Source organism: Chiroxiphia lanceolata, chromosome 9, assembly GCF_009829145.1.
Source record: "Chiroxiphia lanceolata isolate bChiLan1 chromosome 9, bChiLan1.pri, whole genome shotgun sequence".
NCBI classification, from domain to species: domain Eukaryota; kingdom Metazoa; phylum Chordata; class Aves; order Passeriformes; family Pipridae; genus Chiroxiphia; species Chiroxiphia lanceolata.
In genome coordinates, this window is record NC_045645.1 from 22,204,272 (window position 1) to 22,222,907 (window position 18,636).

The following is an 18,636-nucleotide window of genomic DNA, read 5'->3' on the forward strand; positions in this document are numbered from 1 at the left end:
ATGTAGAAATAAAGCATAATGACATTCACACAATCAGCCACAAGTACCGTGCCAGCACAGCACAAGTGAGAATGAAAACATACAAGATCAGATGAACAGAAATGGTCTTTTAGGGGACAACTTTCCAATAAGAGAGCTAAAAAATGCACAATCATAAATACTAATACTAAATAAATACACTTCTTCTAGTATTTTCTATAGTTTTTCTATAGTTTATTTTTGTCTAATCCCATACAATATTTTTCTGGTGTCAAATCATTACCAATTCTTACTTTTCAGTAGGTACTAGGTAATTAGTTATAAATTACATATATATCTAATGTTAGCTCTTACTTATCTGAATAATACCTATAATATTTTTCTACTATCTGGATATTAACATATACAATTGGATCGAATAATAGGTGAGATGTGCTTTATGCTTTACAAAGATACAATTGCAATAATACAAGTTGAGGAGGCAGGGGTAGTTATCCTAATTTTCAAGGTGTCCAAATGCAATACTAATGTGATTAATTTTTTTTTCTACTCTCATGTTTCATGCCAATTTCCTCTTGTGATTTAGTTTGTTTTTATTTTGGGATCATAGTAACTGACAGCTTATTCATGAATTAGGTCCTGCATACTGTTTGCGACAGCTGTAAACTTGAATCATCCCCTGTGTGAGCAAAACACAAATTTCATAGACGTGCATCAAACTGCGTTCAACCAAAATGTGAGATGACTGTTAAAACTACAGCCCCCAAGCCTTCAGCAAATGTAAAGCCTGTCATGTGAAATTCAATGTGGATCTTAACATGTGGTGTTCTATTGAGCTACTGTACTTGATTCAAAACTAAATTTAGGTGTCACAGAATAAAATTATAATCACAAAGCCTCAAGGGGAAAAGAGAGAACACAAGACTAAAGCAATTTTGTCCTTAATGTAGTGGTAGTGAAGAATCTTTCCATATAAAGATGTCCTTTTTTGTTGTTGTTGTTGTAAAAGTCTATGACCAAATTTATTTCTGATATTATTTGATTGATCTCATTCTTGCTGCTCCTATAGTCTAACTGACATTGCTAGCATCTATTGGCTTTGGAAAAAGTGGCATCTTCATTCAAACATGAAATGAATTGGCTTAGACAGGGAAGCAAAAAAATAACCTACATGTTTTCAGTCATGTTGGACAAAAAAATCAGTGATCAAAAAGTCTACCGTAAGGTAGATTGGAAAAGTACTCACACACAGGAAACCCAAGTTAACTTTCTGAAGAAAGCTTGAGGGTTTCCAGAATATAACTAGAATCTGAGCTGCAGTATACAAACTTAAGATATGATATAAACTTCCATAGTTTTATGGTTATATTAAAGCTCACAAAAGCTTTGTAAAAGTTTACTGAGGCTAAAAATGTATCAGCACTTTTATATCACAAGCAGTTGCTGGAGAGAACTACGTGCTACTTAGTTTGCCAGTATTCTCAGCTTTCACAAGTCTGATTTATTTACTCAGAGCCACTATAATTTAAGATCTGGATGCACTGCAGCCCCCTCAAAGGTTGTGGCGAAAAGGCAGTTGAAAACCCTACAAAAATTTTAAGTATATTTCAAATTTGTTTGGTATTTGCATGCTTTTAAATTATTTACAATGTAAACTTATGCTATAATTTACATTACACTCATAGTTACCAAACATATTAATAACTCTGCAGAATTATTTTCAGTCCATCAGGTTGAAGAGTTGTGGAGATACCTGGCAGCATAGCAATGGGACCAGGGTCTAAGAAGCAGGAAAAGTGAAAAGAAGCAGAAGATAAGGGCAGAAGGAGTTTAGTGATATGAGATGTAAATCCACTGGATTTACAGGGTCCATAAAACTCTGGACTCTGATGTTCATAGAAGAACTTACTTGGGTCACCCACATACTGGATGGTATAACTTTCAATAAGGCATCATGGATAAATCCTATAAAATGCACTGAGCCACACTTGACTGATGCTAGTTACAACTGTGCTCCAAAGTTATTTTTGTCAAAGCTCATGAATCACTATCTTTAGAACCAGAAAGCAGTCACAGACTATTATACATCGCCCAACTCCAGTTGTACAAGTCCAACCCCTTTCAAATCTTATCCTTTGGCCTTTATTTCTAGAGTGGATGAGCTGAAATCCAAGACGGAGAGAGCTTATCACATTGGAAAGCCTGGATTCAGAGCTGATCTTCTGGGATCTTGAGCTTTTATGGTTTTTGAGCTGGTGTGGAGAGTTCATAACATTATTTAAGACAAGGGTCACAGTACTACTGTTCTTTTCCAGCACCACTGAAAAGTTAATTCTTTAAGACAGTGATAAAAAAAAATCCTATCTGAATGTAAAACCACTGAGTTATATAGCAATTCATATGAGACCCGAAAGGATTAAGGCCTGGAGACTGCCACACTGAAACACAGACCTGAATGGACTTGAGCAACTCCATCAACCTCTGTCAGACAGTGTGCTAGGAATGTTTCTCCTTCACCCTTCTGCAGGAAGCTGTATCCCCTTCAGGCCTAAGGAACATCACTACTAAGCCTGATTCAGAGTTTTCAGGCTGCCAAATGACATTCACTCTCTGAGTATACGCACACATGCACAGAAACTCCTGGCTCAGTCTCTGCTTAAAAATACACCAATGTGGGGTTTATATAAGGTTGGGATTAAGAGAGTTGGATAAAACAGCAATACATCCATCAGAAACTGAAATTAAGCCTCTTTGAACATCTTAAGCAGAAAGGAACTGGGTCACTCAATTATCTATGCTTAAAATTAGGCATTTAACTTATTTCAGCTTATATCAAATTCTTTAAATCATTCATGGGAATTGACTGATCATTCAAGTTAAATATCTGAAGTAATGAGAACCAGGCATCTAGAGACAGACATGTATCAAACACACATTGGTTAATAAACAGGTTTTGATTTAACAATCAAAGATGCATCAAACTTTTTAAGGTTAAGTTCAAATCAGCAGTGTGTTGGTGAGAAAGGAGTAAAATATAACATGCTTTTTGTTTTGCTCAGGCCTGTGCAGGTAACAGTGCAAGGAGAGCAGGCTCTGTGTGGAGGGCTGGGCTGTGCAGCCCTGTCACGTTCTCATTACCATGTGTTAAGGTGTAACAGAAAAAAAGGAATAAAAAGTGTCAGGTATAAAAAGGTGCTCGACTTCAGTGTTAATGCTACAAAGGTGTTGTTAATAAAGACCTAAAATATGACCTTATCATATGTTTCCTTAAAGTTCAAAGCAGCTCTGAAAGACCAAAGCCAGGCTAATATACATTACTTTCAACCAAGTATCAATTAAAACAAGACAATATTATTAACATATGTATGATTAACAACCACCTTGAAAACTGATTTGATCAAGCATTACTTATTCCAAAACAGGCTTCTCTCAAGAATATTCACAAAGGAAAATACTCAATACTTAAATATCTCAAATTTGCAGTTAACATTTATTTTTAGCTTTTTATTGTACGAGTTTTTTGGGAAGTGTTCAACAAGGAGACTGTCCTAATGATACGAATATCCTTGAATTCTGGTTTTTGTTTCATTCAACGATAACAGAAGCCAGCTGCTGATGTTAGATGTGGACTGGCTTTGATCTTCAGCAAAACATAGAAAATCCCCTTTCTACATTTCTTTCTAGTCCCATACCTTATGGCCACAACGACCAAAATCCAGAGAGCTTCATGTGTCTGACCTAATAGCTTGGTGGGAAGGGGTACAGAGCACATGAGAGGTGGCTCTCTGCAGACTGAGAGCATTTCTCTAAAGCCATGTAGTTTGTTCTTACACCCTCTGAAGGTGGTGACAAAGTGGTTCAAAAGGACCTTTGCATTAAGCTTGTATTCCCCCTTGCTTCAGCACTCTCACTGATTGCTGCTGGACCTAGCAGCTTTTCTTTCCATCACCTATTCTCCCCAGCCACTTTCCCAAGGTGACATATTAGCTAACTTCCAGGGTACTTTTCTGAGGAAATGGAGCTGTAGCTAGAACTAGGAACAGAAAACTTTGGCTGATAAAAAAAAATCCCTGAAGTTTATGAGATGCTTGGCTCAAGCACTCACAGATTGCCAGATTGCAGCCAGGAAGGCATTTCCCCACAGGGCTGCCTGGCAGAAGTGCCTGGGCTGTGGGTCTCCCCTCCTCACGCAGAAGGAAGCTCACCCAGAGCTCCGAGCCTCTGAAGCTCACCTAGAAATTTCTTAGCAAGTCCTTGCTACTGCCATGTCCTGTGATACCAATAAAGCTTCCAAGGTCTCCTGCCTTCTTTCTGTGGCACACTGTAATTGTGAACACAGATCTTTTATTATGGGTTTAAGCTTGTTACAGGGTATTAGAAGTGCTGTGCAGTCTCTGAGAGGAGGAGCAGATGATGTCCCCTGGGCCCGCCTGGATTAACTGCTTGTTACACAATTGTCTGTCTGACAACTCAGTTGGTCCTTCTGATCGAGTTTCCAACTTGTAAATTGCGAACTCACCCTAGTTACCGGGAAAAAAAAAATTCTCAATGTTTCGTTGATTCTTTTTCTTGTTTCTGTTTGTTTTGTTTTGGCAATACCTTCCATAGACGCACTTTCATTTTTTTTCTCTCACAGCAGTTCTTTCCAGAGATAAGGCATAAGCAAAATCAAGCTTAAAAAAACTCCAGCCCTAAAAAACTCATTCTATTTAAACAGATGGCTTAAAAACAATGGTTAAAATGCCTTACTATAAAATGTGAAACAACTTCTTTGAAAGGAAGAGCTACATTTCCTAACATCACACATATAACACAGAAGCACAGAAATTGTGTGTGGAATCCCATCACATAAATTATTCATTCGTTGCCAAGGCAGTTCCTTGCAATGTAAGTTTTGAATAGTTAAAAAGTTAAAAGGGTTTTAAAGTTTAAAAAGTTTAGAAGTTAGAAAGGTTTTAAATACTTGTAAATGGATGTCAGGAATCAAGCTTTCCCTAGCTTCTCGGCAAGATAAACCATATGGATATGAAAGCATGTTTATGTTTCTGTCTTGGACTGTTTTCTTTTCCAAAAATATAGTCTTAATTTAGAATAACTAAGACCAACTTTTGTTGCTTTTCTCATAACAATTTAAATGAAATATTTGCATGGGATAGATTTATGCTGACTTCTAAAATGGAGAAGTAGTTTGGACATAGAACCTGAACACAAGAGATGGAAAAAATACCAACTCGAATGCAGACTTTCCTACTTGTCATAAGACAAAACACATCATCAGAGGACCTGACATGCAGTTTCCTGTTTGTTTCATTTCAGAGAACAAAGAGTTTGACAAACATATTTATATGTATAACAGCACAATGTTAGTCATCCATCATTGAATGTTTTTTAGTCACATGACAATATAATGGCAAAAAAATTAAGCTTGTACATTTTAATAATCAGTCAGAAGTAATTATACTGATTTGACACTTCCTTGTTACCCTCTCCCTTTTTATACATATCCATTAATCCTGGTCCATCTTTAGAACATGCATTTCTGCATTGGAAAACCCATTTGCTAAATAAAATGTGAATATTTGTTTAGTGAATAATAAAACTATATGCTCATACTTCATGCAACACAGTGGCCAAAGAAATTCAATTTGTGTAGCATCATTACAAAAGATTGTGAAATTTTTTATATTAAGCATGTTTCTGTAAAGTTTCTGACCGTAGATTTTGAAACTATGCTGTAAAGAACCCATTCTGCTGGTTAAGACATAACAGTCTAAGAACAATTCACCAGTCAACTTTTACTTGGCAAATATAATCTAGGGGTGTGCTCTTAAACCAACCAAATTAAATACCATACATATACTACTGATAAAAAACATACACTTTATGCACTATTCTTTCAGCAGAGGCCATGTCTGCTGCACAGCAGTGCAGGCTGCATAAGAATTTCCATCTTAGAGGCTGAAAAGTTTCACAAAATAATGTTCTTGAGGCAAATCTTGGCTAGACCCGTGTAGTTTGATCTTTACAAGCTAGAATCAAAACCCTGACTTGAGACCCTGTTCAACCTGGAGAATAAGGAATGAAAGAAGAGCTGGAAGTATTGCACATTTCTCCCATTATATATTTCATATTCTGGTGAAGGTGAGGCTGCATGGTTACTCCTCTGCCTCACTGGGTGTTTGATCAACACTCAGCAAAGTACAGGGCTCACCCTCTCAGGCAGTAGGGCAGGTGACCCTCTAGTGTCTTCCTATACCCTTTATTCTTCTTCTTTAGTCAGGCATTGAAAATTCTCCTTCATTCAATTTATGCAGGATGATGTCAGGGGCTTAGTTATTTTTGCAACTCTTTACTGTTCCATTTTGGAGTAGCAGCACAGAGACTCTATGTCCAATATTAGTTATACAGCAGAATTTAATGCCCTTCCTAGACTTGTTTTGTGCCTCTTATAATAAAAGAGAATTTTATGATTGTAGTCTTGTGAAGGCTGAAGAAAACTAGATTAGATCAAATAGAAGGTTTGTTTTAGATAACCTATCTTTACTCCCTAGCATCAGTGAGCATGCTCAAATATGTCCAATAAATTCCCTTGAATTCTCACTAGGGTAAAGAGGAGTTTCCATGCAAATGCGACGGTTCAAACACATAACAGAGTTTGATGAGTTTTAGAAAAGACAGCAAGTCTTTTTTCTGGATTTTCCTTTACAGGCTATTTATAATTCAAATGTACTTTTCATATTCACTTATTTAAAAGCACAGGTTCTAGCAAAAGGAAACAATGCATTGGGAAGAGGCACTGTGCTACATAATCAGTTTTCATCTGAGACTTCATTTACCATACTGAACTAGTTTCACACTGTAAGACAACCTTATGACCAAACAAGACAAAAGAAAATCCCTTGTGGGTACGTAGCACTGATCAAGGGAGCTTCTTTTGCCAGAAAAGACAGTTTCATCGTGGCAGTTAGGGGTTTTCTGACTAGAAAGAAAATCATATTGGACAAACAATTCTGCTAGAATTGCATATACTACATTGTTATGACAGGGAATTTAATTTATTTTGTACTATACTGTAACATAGCTCTACATAACAAAAGAAAATATTATGGGATGTACTTATATTTTAGTACTGAAGGGAAATGACATCTTTACATGAAATGCTTTTCAAGTTATATGCATTTTTTTATTCCACTTTGATAAACTAATGCTATAAATAATCCCTTTATTTGAAGAAATCTTTCAGTCCTTTGTCTTAAAATGCTAGATTTATATAGATCCAGCCACAAAGACCCAGAAAAATCTAAGTGATCCCAAGCTTTGTGATAGAATCCTCCTTCACAGCATTCCCATGGCAGAAGACAGACACATGCTGAGGGTTTATCATTTCAGGTTGCTTCAGCTGAATGTTTACTAAAATTTGTAGCAAAGGTTAAGTTACTAAAGCTTTTTGGGAAGATGGAACACACATACACACACTTACCATGACCAATAGGGGAAACTGTCGCTTTCTAATCTTAACAAACACTAGCCTGCACCACAAAACAAATCCATAAAAGAGAACATACATATTTTATTGTAGATCCCATATTGTTTCTATAGCTATATCACACCAATGATCTCTGTATTTCTCTCATCACAGCATACTATCACGCTGATCCTAGCTCTTGGAAAAAGGGAAATGTAGAACACATATGTGAAATAAAAGAAAACACATATGTTCCAGATTAAGCCAATCTCAAGATGTTAAATCCCAGACCTGCTTCACAGAAGAGCAAAATGAGTATTAGCACCATATGATAACTATTCAGTTTAGGACTAGACTGTAAATTGTAACATGGTGTTTTTCCTAATAATGGGTCCTAATTTGGTTCCATCTCACTTCTGAGAGACACTGTCTCGTCAACATTTATTCAAAGCTACATTCACTGCATCAATAAGAAGTGCAGTTATTTTTCTGGCAGCCTGCTGCTCCCTCATTTTATCCAACACTGAGTGAGATCATAGTTCTCATTTGTTGAGAGTCATGCAGTGAGCTACTTAGTCTCTTGACCTCAAAAATTTGTTGGGCTACAGAAGAAGTGGTTTCTATAGACACCTTTGCTTTGGACATTCAGTTGGGATATGGAAGGTTTAAATATTTGTCTCTTCCCTAGAAAAAATTTTGTTTTGAATTTCCTTTGCCCTGTCTATCTGCCCCTTCTATTTTAGTACAGCTGAAGAACAAAACACATGAGATTTTCATACCTTTTCTTACCTTATGTCTATCTACCCTCAGAAAATAAAAAAGTTTACCCTTATTATTGAAATTCTTGTGATAGTTTTTCGTATTGTTGGTTCAGATTTTAAACTGGCAAGATCACTATATTAGTCCTTATAAGCTCTTTGGCCCACCTCCTCCTCAGCACAGTTTCGAGTGAAGCATAAGAACTAATCTACCTAAAATAGTTGTGAAACCATAAGTACATATGTATCTCTTGAGAATGTATGTTGAAGTAACTAGTAGACATTCCTTATTAGAATGAAATAATTTGAAAGAAATATCATTAAGCAATTCTCTATTATAGTTAAGAGAGAAAAGGAAACAACAGGACTACATAAGGTTTGTTTTCCTCTAACTAGGTCCAGTTGAGTACAGCTGGCAAGAAACCAGGAATTGCCAGATTTGCAGCATTTTTTTGATGTTCCATAATTTGTTTTGTTACACATCAAAATCAAACAGACCTTTCACAATCAATTAAAATAAAGGAAGATTAAGAGAAGTGGTCCACTTATTTTCCGAATCAAAGGTCAGACCTCAACTTGTGTTACCACATGTCGGGTAATTAACCCAAATACCCGAGTCTTCTGGGATCCTCTCTTCCCCCTCTCCTTAATTCCAGGATAACTCACCGAAGTCAAGAGCATCCCCACAAGGAGTTCTGTTTTCAGGTAATTAAGACTAGTGGACAGGGTAATGTTAATTAAAATATATCTGACATAGAATAGCTTAATTTGGAAATGAGCTCTGAAGATCATCTGGTCCAACTCTCTGGTCAAAACAGCAGTTTGCTATATGATTGGTTTAAATATAGATGCTGATAACATTTTTGCAGAACTTTTTAATCCTTAACTGTGTTCAATAATTATGTACACCTCCTCACAAGTGTAATAATCAGAAATCACAGAATCATAGAATGGGAAAGGTTAGAAGGGACTACTGGAGTTCATCTAGTCCAGCTTTCCAGCACAAGCAGGAATACTCCAGTGACTAACAGGAAACAATTTCAAGCCAGCACCTGTGCCATTCTGATTCTTTTATCAAATACCTATTTCACTTCATTCCCTAAAATATGTCATCTAAAAAGAAACAGTCCATAGGTCTTAGACACACAGAAACACACACACTACCGAATGCTATACTAAGATCACGTGTTGGTTATGTGATTTTCACAAAAATCATACTCTTTTTGTACCAGTGAAAAAATCAGTAGAAGATGTGAAGAGATTATTTTTCTAGTAGCACTATATCACAAGTTTCCTCACCAAGTTTAGTAGAATTATCGGTGTAAGCCAGCACTTTTCAGTCACTCAGCAACTCACCAACTGCTCCATTGGAGGGTGTTGTGAGGATCAGTGTGTACTGTGTTCAGAGGGGTCTGTGTAAAGAGGAAACACTGGTGAAATTTGCCTCAGCCTTGTGTAGGTCTTATCTTCTAGCACATGGTGGCCCAACTTTTGGTCATTGCTCTATAACACTATCGCTCCACAATATTTATATAGCATTAAAATACATTAAAATCTTGAAAATTTCATTATTTGTACTGGAACTGTTCAGAATTTCAGCGATATATTTTCAAATAGACCAGAGTGTGAACAGGGAACAACCACAAAACAAATTCACCTGCACAGAGTTTATGAAGAGTTTGCAAACAATACAAGAATATTATCCTGTCAATTCAGTGAAATTAAGGAATAATAAATTCATGTTCAGAAATAAATTTCCTTTCCAAAGTAGGTTCTTTGAGAATTTTGAGGGGGTTTTGGTTTGGTTTTGGGGTTTTTTTTGGGTTTTGGGTTTTATTTGTTTGGTTTTGGTTTTGTTTTTGTTTAAAGACTAATTATCCAGTTCTTTATAGTATCTGAGTGACTTTAACAAATGTGTATCAGCGATTCAAAAAGTAGAGTCTGTCTGATGGCCTAGCTACTCAGGCTTTGAAATTTAAACATGACCTGCATAGAATTAACAAAAAATAAAATTAAAAAAGCTTCAACTACTAAAGTGTTGTTATTGTTGTTTTAAATGACAAATTAGTGGGATGGAATTCAAGACACTTAATTATCACATTAGTTAGCCAGATGGTTATTTGAAATCCCAACAGACAAGTATCTGAATTCTGTTTTAAGTTGGGCTCAACGAGTTAGCAGGGGCAAAGGACAGCAAAAGGATGTGACTCTTTCCTTTGCTTGCTTCAACAAATACAGTTTTTTCTGCCTACCCCCGAGCAATGTTTCAAAGAGAATTTATAGAAATAATGGTAGCCAAAGGAACATGAGTGTTCTACAACTCTTCAGATATATGTGGCCACTTAATCTTGTTACCCCCGACACTAAATTTCCATTAGCTTTCTCAAAGAAAGGGATTTAGAAGCAAACTCCCATAAAAATGGAGACTTTTTTCTAAACCTGAAAAATTGTTTAAATATCCTGCACCCTCCTTTTCTCTCCCCTAAATGTTTCGGCAACAAATGTGATTCCTTGTTGGATTACTTCAAGGGTGGTGGGGAGCAGAGCACCCATCATCATGCACCCACGATCACAGAATAAGAAGGGGTGGTATGACTTGGCTTTTCTGTGCTGTTTAGCAGCTTGTTCAAATGGTCTCAGCACATTCACAAGAGTTTCCATTAGTGTCTGCTCCAGATGTGAGAAGAATCCATCAATTTCATTTTCAAAATGTCATAGCATGTAATAACTGCCTTTGCTCAAACAGCTTCCCTTAATAGAGAATGTTGAATTTTGTCTGGTAACTGCATCCTGAATAAGTTTGTCTTGGGGAACAAGACATTATTCTTGGAAGAGTTTCAGAAGTTTTTTGGCTTTCACAGGCTGCATGAACTATGGACAGATACCATCTATTCTTATAAGAATATACATCTCTAGTGTATCATAGTACTCATATATGAAGTATATAGACACAGAAGGGCAGCGTCTTTACTCCCATCCCCACTACGGAAGTGACAAAAATCTTAGTACTTGTTTTCTTTTAGTGTTTGAATTAGATGAAGTAAAACATCAATGACACAGAACCTCATTTCCTTTAAAATACTTCTCAAGTGACCCTTTGAGAACAGCAGTAGCACCTGATGTACCCACCTAGGTGCAGACTTTGGCAAGACGCTTCTCTAAAGTTATAATACTAGTTCGATATGTGAGAACAGAGGGTCTGGAAACAAGGCAACCAAAGATATTTTACAAACAACCAGAAATACAGTAGCCTCTGTAAGGTGCTATTTCCAAGCAGAGAAATACCACAATTTTCCTTTCCTTAGTGGAGATGTGAGGAACAGAAATATTAAATGGCTTCCTAAAATGACACTGGTATCTGTGGCACAGAAAAGAGTCATGCCTTGTTTCCCATGTTTCAAATCACATACTTTTTGGATATCTGCCCAAAGAAGTTAAATCCCTTGTTTTATGTATTGCTCTGATGTAGTAATTGGTGAAACTTGAAACAAAACATAACAACCAACCTCAAAAATTCAAGTCCCAATGATTTTCAACAAGACTAAAATTTTTTAGTGATGAAATACAAGTACTTTGAGGTGTTGCCCGGGAGGATCAGCACATGGAAATATTAACACAAGCAAAACGTTAAATAGGATTTCCAGTAAAGACAGCATAGTCGATTTGGTTCTTGGTATCAAATAGCAACATCTGTCCTGTGGTAGGTATATACTAGCCCCGTTACTGTTTTCTTTCACATAAAACCCAGATTGTCAGTATGAGAGTGTTTCTGGGTCAGGACATTAAAGTCAAGCTAATGCATACCAAATGCATCATCATCTATGTATTTTTACAGTTCTGGGGTTGCCCACATTGTGGAAAAACTGCTTTTCCTAAGATTTTTCTTACTGAGGTTAAATATCACAGAGAACCGTAGACTATACTGTGTCCTCTCTTATCCTGGGGTCCTCCTCTTTAGCTGGCACCATACATGAACACACATTCACTACATGAGACAGAATTTACTAAATGTTGCTTCAAAATACACAAACCGAAAAAATAGTGACCAGCCTTGCCTTGAGAAGGACAAAAGCAGAGAGATGAAATACCTTGCCTGTGATGATGTAACAGGGTCAGTAAAAGGAGTGGGACTATAATATGCACAATCAGTTAAGTGAATCATGTACTACTCTTATAAACTGTAATATTGCTTCCCTTGAATTTCACTTGAAAGAAAAATATTGGCCTAAAGCGCATGCTGGTCTGCTTTCTCTCCAAATACATACCTCAAAGAAAGCTTGCAAATATTTATTCCAAGGGTGCTAGTGGGCAATCTTTTAGAAACAGAGTAGCTACCAACAACATGTCATGGGAAATAAGTGCTGAAGTTACTTGATGGCAGAGCACTGGACATTTATATGGGAAAAATAGTCTTTCTATTTTGAGACAGACTAGGGGAAGTGGGAGAAGAAAGAGGAACACCTAGCTGTCAGCTCACAGCTCCTGCAGATAACTGAATGACTGCAAGTCACAGGGAAATTTGCCCAGGCCTTAATGCAAAATGTAATAGCTGAAAGAATAAAGAAATTGTATGTCTGGGGGAAGGGGAGTTAGTTACACTCATAAATGGTTTTAAATGTAAATTTTGCAGCAGTTTAACCGGTTGTAATTTTTGCAGAATATTTCAGTGGCAAATAGGTTTACAATAAATTATGGAGCCATATTCTGTTTCAAAAAGCAAAGATCCACTACTTTCTTTCACAGTTTGTGTTTTTCACTGGAAAGCTTGAAGACTAACCTGTATACATTTAGTTATGTATTTGCAATTTATTGTTTCCCTACTGTTAAACCTATCTTTTCTGTGAAAATGCTGAGCCTTTGAGAGAAAGCTGTTAAAAGACTGCAGCTAATCAGTCCTTTTTCTGGAAGGACCCTCTCAGCTAGCAATGAGGTATAAGATCTGTGGCTTTCAAGTTCTGCTGTCTGAATTGTTCTTCCACAACAGCTGGAGAAAATGCTTTCAAGAGTTTTATGCTTCTTCCTGTGTGGTGATGCAGCTTTCCTCTAACGACTATTTCCCATCAATACCCACAGACACCTACCTTCTTAACCACTAGTTTAACGGTTTCTTACCACTTCCACCTTTCCGGAAAAAAAAAAAAAAAGAGAAAAAGAAAAACTAAAAAAAAAAAAAAAAAAAAAAAAAATTTAAAAGACTCATTCAGGAGAAGGCTTACAAATATCTGCCCACCAGGCTGTTGAATGAGACAATAACTCAAAGAACTTAAAATTAGGCGTACAATTCTTGTCTAGAGAACAAAAATCAAAACCGTCCTGAATGTGTGGTGGTAGCAGATGTGACCAAAAAGGTCAGTATATACTCTTTCTCATGCTAAGATTAAATTGGTCTTTACTGAAAACTTCACAGCAAGGAAAAAAAAAAGTGATCTTTTTCTATGCAATATAGCAAGATGAATAGGTAGTACAGTTATATACAGTCCATTGTACTGAATCATCCCATGTTCTGTTGAATTACAAGAAAGTTAAGAAAGTAAGTATTTCTTAAAAACTGCAAAACACATGAAAGCTCTGGTTTTTTCCAAGAGCCACTATCTAATGACTTTTCTGGGAAATTTAGGGTTTGTTTCATTTCCCAGAGGACTCTGGAAATCCACCCAATTGACAACTTAAACTGACACTGCATTAACAACAATATATTTTAACCTTATTCACTAACACAATTCTTCAAAATTGCAGTAAAATATTTAATGAACTGATGCTTCCTTAGGTAGTAACTAAGGGTATATTAGCAGCCCAGAAAATCAGTGTGTGTTAAACTGACATATGCTCTAAATTATTACAAATATTGTACACTCTCATCTAGTTATAATAGTTATACACTCTCTATTAGTTATAAAGAAAAGAACGAGGACAACTGCAGCAGAAGAACCTGTCCATGACACAGTCTGGTAACTGGTAATATAGACCACTATTTCATGGAACATGCCCGAACTTAATTTGGGGTAAAAGACAATTGTAGGATTCAAAAATTTTAAACTGTCACCTGTTTTTAGACCTGTCTCTAACGAAAACACAAACCAGTTTCCATACAGAAGGCCAAAGATTGCCCCCCCTGCCCCTGAAAAAAGAGAAGTGCTTTTATTTATATCAAATCATGCAGATCGAGAGTGATGGCTAAAGGTCACAGAAACGCCTTTATAACTTCAGTATATAGCTAATTCTGAAAAAGAATATAATATAATATCATTGCTGATATCCTCTGACCTCAAAAAACACAGGTTGTTAACATTACTAGGAGGATGTTAAATAGAGAACCTGTAAGGACTAAAGTTGAAAAGAAGTATTTACTGAGTAACAGGCATACTGTCTACAATCAAAGGGAAAAGAAACAGCAAAATAGCTATTTCAAAACTTTTTTTTCCAGCTAAAAATAGAAGGCTGTTCACAACCACAGGATTCCATTCAGTCAAATTAATCATAGAGAGGAGTGGATTAAATTTAGATTAAAAAGAAATTCTTTTTATCCAGAAAGGTTAGCTCAGAGGCATTCATGAGCAAGACACTAAAATGAATGATCAGGGTTTAGAGAGAATCAGCTGATCCAAGAATCTACATCCAAACAGCCCAGAGCTCTGGCACTAAAAACCATGCCCAGCCCAGAACCTCAACTACAGTTTGTGTGGCAGCCAGGAGCACTATCAAGGCTGGTCTCTGTGGCTCTGACAGACTCAGAGGGGAAAAAAGACACTCTAATCGATTCATGTTTATTAACATCACTTGATTATGGAATGGTTGTGCCACTGCATAAACACAACAGTCAGTATCTCCTCTCCCTCCAACAAAAAACCATTACAAATGCATGAATAATAAGACTGAAAACACTGTTGTTATGTAGCTAATATAACTAAATGTGCTAATTCACGTGGGGGGGTATGTAAAATGCAACAGAACTTTTAAAGCAATATATCTTTAGAATGAGATGCCACAAATTCAGTTCATCTGGTTGGAGCACGGATTCAAATATGTTAATTTCATTTTTGTAAGAGGTTCCATATTACAGGAATACAGGAAAAATAAGGAACAGAATTTGTAAAGAAAGAGGACAATACCAAAAATTAGGTGAACAGCTAAAATCTAAGTGGGAATTCACAATTTCATTATTAGAAAACTTTATGGTCTAAGAATGACAACCACTTGGGCTTACTTGACTGCTACAGCAGTTCAGAAGGGCACACTGGATGCTGATTTGGAAGGTTAGTAAGAGAGAAAAGACTGAAGAATTTTCTGTAGGGGAAAAAACCCCAGTACCCAGAACCTCTCAAAAAAAAGGGGCAACGAAGACAATAACGTAAGTAGGTGACTAGCTATTTTTACTTCCTTTATTTATTTAGGAGACTATATCAAAGGAAAATTCCGAAATCCCAGGTTTTTACTTTTTCATTACACTTTTTACCCTGTAAAAATCAGAAGATTATTATCAGCAATGTTTTTATAGCATTTAGTGAAAAAAGCTTCACTTCTACTTTCAATGCATAATTATAAGTTTTTTAGAACGATGACAAGACTGTTCAGCTATTTAATGTTTGTGTTTAAACATCAGACAAGTTCATCCTATGGTTTCTGTTTTCTTTTCACTTTTCTAATTCATAAAACATCTCATCCATTTTCTCATGCAAGAAATTCAAATGAGATAAACATTCAAATGTAGAACCAATACAGAATTTTTCTATTGCAAAAATACATCTGATTTTCTGCATTTACTACTCTCAAAAAAGCAGTTACTTATTTAATGTTTGTCGGTTTTATACTTTTATATCGACTAAAGCTATGGATATAATCTAAATTCAAATGAAAGTTTTAATTTAGACACTAAGAACTTATTTAAACACTTTATTTTAATTAGAAACTTTATTTCATAATCTTTTTCAGTTAAGGAGTATATTTGCCAGTTTTAAAAGCCTGTAAAGACCATAAAGACTATTTTTCTTGCAAAAATCTTTAAATTAGCACATATTAATTAAACTGTGCATGCAAGCAGCCTTATAAAGAAAAAGCCATTTTATACATTTTAGTTTCATTTTTAAACCAACGAATGTGTAAACTACTAAAATCAGAAATAGTTCATCTTTTTGATTTCCATATGCTCATTCAAAACCCTAAGCAAATACATCCCCTTATCAGACCATAAACATTTGACTGTTTAGTTTTATACATCACTAAGAGCTTGTTTGGAAATTTCTCATACATGGATATGCATCTATTTGTCAGGGTGAACACTAAACACCAGCTTGTCAGCTATCACAAGTTCTTTCTCTCCCTCCACAAGAAAATGTGCACAGAAAAAAACCTCCCCTTTCCTCTCTCCAGCTTGCCAGTGATATGCCACAACACACCGTGTCAGAGTAGAGAATCCAGCTTTCATCCTGCACTTTCAGACTTCGTGTAAACTCATTTTGCAATATTAAGATAGAGTTCAGCTTTTGTAAACAATATTAATATTAAAACATTAAGATTAGAATAGTGTAAACCAAAGTTTTCTCATTTCTGTGCCAGCAACTGCAATAAGATGAGGAGCTTTCACTGACACTCCTTTCAGGCCTCACTCTCTGCTCCCATGCACTGTGTGTTACTCACAATTTATCTCTGCTTTCATGGGGAACAATAGCATGAGCTGATAATATGCCAAACCAATGAACTCTTACTTCATTCACTTCAGGGTAGCTTAAAGTTTTAACTAGGGGATTTTTTTGGTTTTGGACTGAGAAAGTAGAGTGAAGGCAAGGCTGAATTTTACTATTCACATGCTTTATTTTGTACAGGTGACAGAGCACTAGAAGAGACTGATATACACATTTTTTGAATGTAAATATATCAACATACATAATCCATGGAGACAACATAATAACTTGAATAGCATTCATTCACACAGAAAACTGAGTAAAAATAATCTATCCCTATTGCAGATATTCTATGCCTCCATCTCTATCTGGTCTTTATATAGCTGGATGATACACCAACTCCTGCAGCACGTCTCTAAAATCTCACTGCAGAGAGAAAACTTTACTGTTTGTTTTTCAGCTGGCTCATCAAAACAGCCTTCAGACAGCTCCATACCTTCAACACCATTAGAAGATATCACTGACAATATCACTGCAGTTTTAAGGCAATTTGTCTGAATGGTACCAGAAAAAACATCCATAAACAAAGTGTGTGACTGCCCAAGGTACACAGGTGCTACTACTTCTCACAAGCCTAGTCTCCGCTAGGACATAAATGGGACAAATTGCAAAATAACTTGCTGTTAAGCTTCCTTTGAATGCATAATTTACAGTTGAAGAATTCAACCTTTGGTCATTCATGTGGGCAGTTGCTACTTTCAGCCCTCACTGTGTGAATCAAGTCAGGACTGAAACGTCTCATGTTTCTGCCTGCCACCACAAGAAGGACTCAAATCCAGAGGCATAAAATTCCTAATAAGGAAGGTCACAAGACTTTCTGCTACTCTACTGTATATTTAATGTTAAGTTTTCTACCTCACTTAATTTATTACTCTTTCATGAGAAAAGAGGTCACTGGTAACATTTCACTAATTCTCACTGGTCGCCAGGTTGGCATATACAGCTGACAAAATACAGTTGTTTTTTCTTTCCTTCCTTTTTTTCTTTACTTTCCTCCTCTTTAAAACATAAAGCAAAAAAATATTGCCTTTGTAATATAAAAGCAAGCCCTTTCCTGTACAGTCTAGAGCTGTAGGCCTTCCATCAGTCTTTTTCACCACACTTTTAAAGCCACTTCAACATTAAGGAGCTCCATAACTGCATAGCAACTGGCTGGCTGCCAACAAGCTGCAAAACAAATGCCCCTTGTATTGACATTACAGGTTCCTTGATCATATTCAATGAAGCACCTTTGATATTAGCACTATTGGCTAATATCATCTTACAGGGTCTTGAGGGAGAGGTTATCAAGTCTGTAAGACAGATCATAAAGCCAGAAAAGACCCTCTAGTGTTAGAATACAACAAAGTTTATGTCCTGTGAGGTAAGAACAGTATTTATAGGTGGGGAAAATGTCAAAATACACACATCATCTATGATTCACCATTTTTTTGAGTAACATTTGGTGAACCACAGATCCCACCTTGTCTGAGAAAACCCAAGCTGTTTTCTCATTATCCAGCCTTACCAGTGTCCCCATGGGACACTAAACAACTAATCATGCTTGGGTACCTTTCTGTCACCCCATATCCTCCTGACCTTCATTTGTTATATCCAGGCAGCTGCCTCTTTCTTTCCCGATCTGGCATGCTCTCAGAGCAGTCTGTCACCCTGCCCGCAATGTGGTGCTTCAACACTTGGCAGGTACAAAGCAAAACTTCTAGTGCTCTAGTACTGTGGGCTGTTTGGTTCAGTGAGACCTCTTTAAGTACATGAA

The 18,636-nt window shown here is 36.4% G+C and overlaps 1 long non-coding RNA gene across 2 annotated transcripts; it reads right to left on the reverse strand.

The window, feature by feature from the left end:
- Positions 1 to 2,127: 2,127 nt before the first annotated feature.
- On the reverse strand, positions 2,128 to 18,588 carry LOC116791112. Of its 2 annotated transcripts, none has more exons than XR_004358608.1 (4): positions 18,459 to 18,588; positions 9,559 to 9,614; positions 4,212 to 4,300; positions 2,128 to 2,231 (listed from the first exon to the last, which is right to left on the reverse strand). It is a non-coding gene; the product is annotated as an uncharacterized LOC116791112 (long non-coding RNA). The 2 variants fall into 2 exon arrangements; XR_004358609.1 differs by lacking the exons at positions 2,128 to 2,231; positions 4,212 to 4,300 and adding exons at positions 6,103 to 6,422; positions 7,460 to 7,508.
- Between the last annotated feature and the right edge of the window lie 48 nt (positions 18,589 to 18,636).